Source organism: Dermacentor albipictus, chromosome 2, assembly GCF_038994185.2.
Source record: "Dermacentor albipictus isolate Rhodes 1998 colony chromosome 2, USDA_Dalb.pri_finalv2, whole genome shotgun sequence".
NCBI lineage: Eukaryota > Metazoa > Arthropoda > Arachnida > Ixodida > Ixodidae > Dermacentor > Dermacentor albipictus.
This window is the reverse complement of record NC_091822.1, coordinates 107,158,236-107,166,690: the sequence shown is the minus strand read 5'-3', so window position 1 is coordinate 107,166,690 and position 8,455 is coordinate 107,158,236.

Below are 8,455 nucleotides of genomic sequence, written 5' to 3'. Positions count from 1 at the left end.
GCATTGCCACATGATATCGGAGAGATCTGGTATCGGGACAGGGCAAAAGCGACACTTGGGTGTCGGTTATCTGACGGGGAAGAGAGAGAGAGAGAAAGGCAAAGGAAAGACAGGGAGGTTAACCAGAGATTATCTCCGGTTGGCTACCCTGTTCTGGGGGAAGGGAAAGTGGATGCAATAGGTGAAAAAGAAAGAAGAAAGAAGAAAGACGGGGAAGAATAAGTGCAAAGTGCGCGGGGTAAGAAAAGTGCGAGTTTGTAGTTGGCGTCAAAATATTTATCTGGCGCGTTCTAGGCACAGAGCGAGTTTGTATACAGTGCGATTCACTCAAAGTGTTCTATTTTCTTTTATTTTATTGTACCCTCAAGACCGAAGTATTACAGAGGGGAGTGGGTAAAACAAAAAAAACATGCCCAAATAAATAACACAACAGCAGATGGTTCGTTATTACAGCAAAATTGATTAGTTAATTGTATCCGGGAGTGATGATGTCTGGTAAGGCAGTACGAAACTTTGGGTTGTCCTTAATTGCAACAACTGCGCCGGGAAGGTGGTTCCAATCCTGAGAGGTCCTAGGAATAAATTATTCGTTACAGCTTCTGGTGCGGAATTGAATGATACCAACCTTATGGCTATGATCAATGCGAGAGGAAATGTAGGTGGGTGATGATATAAGATTATCGCGCAGGTAGGAATTGTGAAAATGTAGTTTATGAAATAAAGCAAGGCGAAAGCACTTACGCCGGGCTGAGAGAGGAGCAAGCAGCAAATAGTTTTTCATGGCAGTTAAGCTTGATGTGCGGCTGTAATTGCTATGAATGAAATGTGCGGCATTGTTTTGGATTAGTTCAAGTGACTGGATAAGGGTTTCGAGGTGCGGGTCCCAGATGGATGAGGCGTACTCCATTTTACTCCTAATAAGTGTTTCGTATAGGATTAATTTTAATGATGTAGGAGCAGAAGAAAAATTTTGGCGAAGATAACATAGAATGCGATGGTTAATTACGTTGTCGACGTGCAACGACCAAGAAAGTGACGAGGTTATGTGGATGCCTAGGTATTTATAGGAGGTTACGACCTCTAGGAGAGTATCATAAAGGTAAAAGTTCGGCGGAGGAATATTGCTGCGAGTTACACGCATACATTTACATTTAGTTACGTTAAGTTGCATTAACCATACGTCACACCAGTTAGAGATAGCGTTTATATCGCCTTGTAAGAATTTGTTAGCAGATTTGTCCGAGATATCACGCAGAATAACACAGTCATCTGCGAAAAGGTAAATATTAGAACAAACGTCATTGGGTAAATCGTTAATGTAAATTAAGAAGAGAAGAGGGCCTATAACTGATCCTTGGGGCACACCAGAGTCTACAGGATTATATGGGGACATGTGATTGTTTAACACAACATACCGTGACACATTAAGGAGAAAATGCTCAAGCCATGCTTGCCAAGAGAATCCGCCTGATCTTCCAGGCTATCACCTCGACTACTTACTAAGAGTAGAGGATGTGACTCCAGGCCTATTAATTTAGTTACCCTACACCAGACTTTCGTCTCGTCCGTGTAAGAATTTATACAGGAGATGTACCTTTCCCAACTCTCACTATTAGCACGTCGACGCGCTCTTCTTGATTGTTTAAACTTACATCACTTTTTTGGCATTCGCAGAGTCGCGAAGCAATCCACAGACTTTGTTTTGTTTTTTACGTGCTTTTTGGCATTCGTCGTCCCACCAAGGCAAGCGAGGCTTATTAGCCAGTGCCTTAGTTTGTTGTATGTATTTTTCAGCAGCGTCAATCATAAAACCTGTTAAATATGCTACAGCGTTGTCGATATCAAAAGCAGCAATGCGATCACGGACTAAATGTGTGAGCTCTCGAAAGAGCTCCCATCTGGCTGGGTCGACTTTCCATTAGGGAAGATGTAAGAAGCATCCACCTTGTTTTGGTAAACTCGGAATTAATGAGAAGTAATCACTTCCGTGGAATTCTTTAGAACGTACGATCCATTCAAGGCGCAAGGTGTGGCATGAGCGTACGTGATACTACGCTTAAATCCATGGATAAGTATGTCTTGTGTGCCAGGTTATAGTACGTTGGCTCTTTCTTATCAAGCAAAGATACTCTGGATGAAAAGAGGAATTTTTCAAGTAAGCATCCTCTTGCAAAGCAGCGAGAATCTCCTCACATGTGTGCGTTGACATCTCCTACAATAATATACGGTTCGATAGGGGCGAAATGCGAAAAAAATCGTGTACTTAGATTTAAGTGCACATTAAAGAAACCCATGTGGTATAAATTACGCCGGAGCCCCCCACTATGGCGTGCCTTATAATATCGTGGTTCTGGCACGTAAAACCCCATATTTTTTTTAACGATATACGGTCCAGGAAATTCATCGATGAAGCTCTCAAAATCGGTTTTATGAAGCTTATAACTAGGAAAAACATATATAACTGATGGTAATGGGTTTATCGAAGAGCCCCGCCCTTACAGCAACTGCCTCGAGGGTTGTTCGGAGTCGAAACAGCTGGCCAGCAACACCCTTATCAACTATTATAGCCACACCACCCGACGAGGAGGTATACCGTCGTCGCGGTCTTTAGTGAAAATGGCATGTTGACTCATGAGGTTTGTGTGTGCCGGTCTGAGATGCGTCTCCTGGACATACAGCACCCTCAGACTACATTTACGAAGGAGTTCTTTAATGTCATCAAGGTTATGAAGAAGACCCCCGACGTTCTAATGCAATATTTGCGTGCCTATGTTGAAAGGATGTTTGTGCTGTGTGTTAAGAAAACGAAATTTAGGTTACAGAGGCCTTGACGGCACTGTAATACATGGTTTTTCTTTTCTGGAGTGATCGCGAGAAGCTCAGAACGACAGAAAGCTGAGCTAGTTATTCATGACGCAAAAAAATGGTAAGGCGTGAAGACACGGACACAAGTAGACGACACGAACGCCGACTGTCAACTGAAAGATGCACTGAGGTCAAACAAAGAAAGAGGACACAAAACACATCTGCGCATGCTCTAGAAAGGTAGTACCACGTGTCAATCAGGTACACGTGCCGGTCTACGTGAGAGATAACTGTTGAGGCAATTGATCTCTTCATTATGTAAAGTAATCGAAGGCTGACTCACGCACGCACTTCCACCATTATTGATATGCCATGCCTCGACCATAAGACGTGTATCTTCATTCATATGCCTGTACAATATCGCGCATTCATCTAACTCAGGTGTGCAGTTACAATCTTGGCAGTCTTTGCAACGTATGGAAAGATTAGAAGGCGATCCACCGGTTAACGACCTTTTATGTTCCCTTAGCCTCTGACTGATACACCGGCCCGTTTGCCCTAAGCAGAAATAGCCACCGCTAAAGGGAATCTAATATGCAACACCCATACTACAGTCAATAAAACTGTTGTTCTTGATGCGTTCTTGATGTGTTTTCCAGAGCATGCGCAGATAAGTTTTGTCTTCTTTCTTTTTTTCGCCTCAGTGCATCCTTCAGTTGATAGTCGGCGTTGGTGTTGTCCACTTCTCTTGTGTCCGTGTCTGCACGGCTTGTCCTTTTTTGCATTATGAATCCTTACCAACTAGCTCAGCTTTATGTCGTTCTGAGCTTCATTTCTAGTACTCTGAGCCCTTTTCCTTGTTCTACTTATCTGCACAATCCTACTTCTTTAGCTTCCTTAATTGCGATATGCATCTTCCGCGCTAGAACTATGTCGAGGTTTACTCGTAATCATGTCGTTCCATTGGAGGTTCAAATGATGCGCCGCTTCCTTTAACCATCAACTGGGCATGCCAGGAGGATTGGTGGCATTCTTTCCGCTTAATTGTGGCGCCAAGTTAGGTTTTACCAGTAGTGTTTAAAGGTCCGTTGCGCGGCAATGGGAGACGGCAGCCATTGGAACCGCCTTTACGCCCATTGGAACAGGCTATAGCCGAGCAGCACGCGGACTTCCTGTGGAGGATGAAACTTCAGGAGCTTAAACAAAGAGGGAACCCTTTTCTAATAATTCACCGTCAAATAACGCACTAGTTGTCGGAGACGCTATTGTGATACCCAATGCAAAACGCTTTAGGTCTTAAGTACTGTTTTAAGCCTACCACGCTGCATAACAGGTTTGTCCCGGAAGAAGAACGCTCGCGCTGTATTTCAGAGTGCATTACAAGCATTAAACAATCGAATGTTTATGTTAAGACATCTGACCTAGTCCGACCGTTGGTTAATTACTTTGTGGAGCACAACCTTAGACGAGTAATATCAGACAAGGAAGGTTATTTCGTAATTATGCCAGATGACATGTTCTCGGAAAACGCGGTATCAGCTAGATATCAACCTTCGGCCTCTGCGGCCCCAACCCACGGGCCGCCCTGCTTCCAGCTTTGATCCCTCCGCTACCGCTTGGGTGCCCCGGAGATCCTGCGCCGCCTGCTTTAATATAACTTCAGGTGCTCTCCTGAGGCCTCCGTTTGCCGGTTACATGTGTCCTCCTGGAGCAGTGCTTGTAAAAAATTCGATATATCGTCGCGACGAAAAAAGCGACCCGCGACTTATAAAACACCGGTCAGAACATTGTCCCTACAGACACAGCGATCACCAAGCGGCGTCCGCGCCCACTGCCTCACCGCAAGGGCAGCCAGCGGCGGAGCGTATAAACCAACTCGACCGCACCGCACAATGCCGGCATGTCTAGGGGACAAACGAATACACTGCGCTCTAAGAAACCTCCTCCGTAGTGCTAGGCAGAGTCATCATTAACGCGATAGCATTAAGGAGCTCGTGTCGCAGAAAAGCCGGTGTCGTCGGCGTCGGTGTTTGCGGCGTTGACCGTGAGCGATAAATCACGGCAGGCGCTTTATAAATAAAAAGCAACTTCCAAGATTGACCCGGTGGGAATCGAACCAGGGTCTCTGGAGTGTGAGACGGAGTCGCTACCACTCAGCCACGAGTTCGACGCTTCCAAGCGGTGCAAACGCGCCTCTAGTGAATGCGGTGTTGCCTTCGAAACGAGCCGTGGAAACTTATACTGCGGTGTATATTGGTAATTATGAACATGTAACGTACAGAAGTCACAATTACACGAGTTGCGAAGTGCGTTTCCGCTGCATTTCTTCTGCGCTTTCCGCACACGCAGAGCCATCTTGCGGCAAACACAGAAGACCCCCTCCTCTCAATGTACGGCGCTGCCCCGACAGGAGGCGCGCCGCGCGCGCATTGGGACCGCTGCCAGGCGCGTCGCGGGACTCCCTCTCCCCTGACGACGCTTCGCCGTGCTCCCGGTCCTTTCTTTAGATTACTATCTATCTCTCTGCCCGTGCCGATCACGACGTTTGGCTGGCGTAGATCGTTTCCCCTCCGAGACACCGAGTTCTTTGGTTCGTTCCGTTCGCTCAGGCGCACGTTTCGTTGCCGCGCCGAACGCTGCGTTGCTCGACGCTCACCGCGTGATAGGTGGGCGCTAAGTCCGATGCGGGGCGCATCGTGGCTCAACCAGACGTACGCGTTCCAATGCGCCCGCACGCGCCGCACCACGCCTGGGCGCGTACGGCGTCAAGAGCGGAGGCTGTTTCGCGTGTAGGCGCGCGGCGGCGTGGAGACCTACAACCGCTAGGTTTTTCGCGCCCGCGCCGGAAGCTGCCGCTCGCGTCAGTAGCATGACGCACCTCACATGACCACGGCAAGCCAACGTCACTTCCGGAACGACTCTTCTGCCCCGTTCACACTGAGACATTCGGCGCCCAGTTCGGCGGAACCCAGTTCGGCGGCGGCGAGATCCGCCGGAATAGCCCCTTCCGCGCCGATCGCTCCCGTACCGATTTTTGCGGCAGCTGCCGCCGGATTGCCTCGCCGCCGCGCGGCGCTGACCAATCGGGGAGCGCGAAACAGAAGTTGTTCTTTATTCTATGACAGAACTTCCAAAGATGGCGGCCGAGTCTCACGTCATGTCGCAGTCGTCGCAGTCATCAAAGTCCGCCGCGACATCCACATCCGAAATGCTGATCGAAGTGGTGCGCAACCACCCAGTCCTCTACGATAAGCGCCACTTGAAGCACAAAGACAACGTGCAGAAGGACGACTTGTGGCACAACATCGGTCGCGAGATTGGTGGGCGAACCCACCAACGCCGCTGCCGCCTTCTCATCGGCGAATGCTTCTGCGCGTCATGCATCGCCAGAAAGGTGCTTGCCAACAGGCCGAGCAGTACTGCCTCTTCTTGCTCGGGGTTCATCATTGTCTTTCCAAGCAATGGTGGAGACGCGCAACATAAACACACGAACTCGACGCTAGCGGAGACAACTGCTGCGCAATTTCGAGCCGCGCGAACATCCGGGACATCCCGCGCTGGATTGGAGGTTAGCATTTTATGGGGCAGATGGCGCTGTATGTCTTTCCGGCGGCGCGGTGCGCAAGCAGTGTGAACTACGCGATTTTCGGCGGCAGGAGAATTCCATTCGCTGTAGACTCCGGATTCCTCAGTGTGAACGTACCATTCGCGCGACGTTCAGGCAAGCCCGGGTAGGGTGGCTAGAATGGGAGGTGTCAGCATTGGCTGGGCTGCGCCGCGTATGGCGGTGCGGCATTTTGTCATGACAGCGACAGGTGGCGCGCTCGTCGTCTCCGAGATGCCTAGCGTGATGTGTTTGAGCAATCTCTCCGGCTCCACGCGAGCGTCGTGAAGTCTGTGGTGAAGTTAGCTTCGTCTTCCCCGCTTTTATTGTGTTTTCTTGCAATATGTAACACACATGCTTAACATGGCCGTTAAGCGAAGGCTAGACTGCCTTGAACATGGCAAGCTAGCAACACTGCGCCGCCGCGGCGAGACGCGCGGCTACGCGCGGCAACTCGTGCATCGTTTAGGTGCGCGCCCTCTTCCTCCGTCGGGCGCGACACGACGTCGAGTCAGTGCGGCGTGTGCGGACGCATTGGAACGCGTACGTCTGGTTGAGCCTTGCTGTGCCGTAGCGCATTGTCTTATACCCCTTGGCGGGTCGACGGGAACGCTGTCGCGTCCCACTCTTGAAGGCGAAGCTTAAGCGTCCTCCAATTTTTATGCGAAGCATATTACGAGAGCTCAACCCAGCTCCTCAGGCGCGGCGGTGTCGCCATGAAATCACGTGAGACCGTGACGTCACGACAGAGGAGAAGTGGCTTTGGCTCAGCACTTGCAAGACGGGCTGGGTGGGAATCGAACCAGGGTCTCCGGAGTGTGGGACGGAGACGCTACCACTGAGCCACGAGTACGATGCTTCAAAGCGGTACAAAAGCGCCTCTAGTGAATGCGGTGTTGCCTTAGAAACGAGCTGTTTCTAAGGCGTGCGTCTCTTGCTCAGGCGCACATTTCGTTGCCGCGCCGAACGCTGCTTTGCTCGACGCTCACCGCGTCCAATGCGGGGCGCGTAGTCGCTGCCCTGTAGCCCATTGTCTTACACCCCTTGGCGGGTCGACGGGAACGCTGTCGCGTTCCACTCTTGAAGGCGAAGAAGTAATGCATGAGTTGTTTCTTCGTCTAGCCGAACCAAATATAGCCAAGCAACAGCACTTCACCAGGCTAAACAGTGGTTCAACAACTAAAATAAAGGCTAGTATGCTTCGCATCCTGGGCTTAACCTTACCTAAGCCACAGCCATTTTTTAAGAAGCAAAAGCCTCCAGATTTTCTCTCTCGCGCCCGTTCTTACTCGCGCATGCGCAGAAACGTCGAGCTCCGTCAAGAGTGCCACGCCCCGCTCTACCTAATAGCAATTCTAAAAACGCCAGCTTTTGTGGGACTTCATAAACTTTCGATTTCAGTTCGCTTCGGCGCTCCCCAAGCAGCCGACGCGGCCGCTGTGTCCACGTGATCCTTGGTACCACGTCACGTCGACGGCGGTGCCAGCTTTTCCAGTGGTGGAGGTGGCCCCCAATACTACTGCAACAGCGCTCTGGCACCATAGTATGTTGCAATAAGTAAATCTAAAGCAGCCAAATGTGATATGTTTAGTTTACTGAGATGTACAATGCTCACAAGGGGCGTAGCTAGGATTTTTTTTTGGGGGGGGGAGGGGGGGATGGAGGCGTGTGCACGCCGTGAACGTGTCCCCTTGAACTCCGTTCCGAAACTTTCATGCACCAGGATACTCGGAATAAAAATTTGGAGGGTGCTTAGATAGCGTTCAAAGATGCTTGACTGTTTCTCATGCTTCCCTGCAACTGCAGCATATGTAACCGTAATGTTTACAGGGAAAAGCTGGCGGCGAACGCTATGCACGAAGGCGAGCTTTCTGGTAGAAACGCGGCCTCTTGCGCGGGCTGCGATGCGGCGGAGGCGAGCGCCATCTGGGGTGTTGCAAGGAACTGGGCGCGTTGCTTTATGGCCTTCGATATTTGTGCGCGCCGGCGTGCACATATCTCAGAGGCCAAGGCCACTCTATGAATGGTGAGACCGCTGGAAATGGG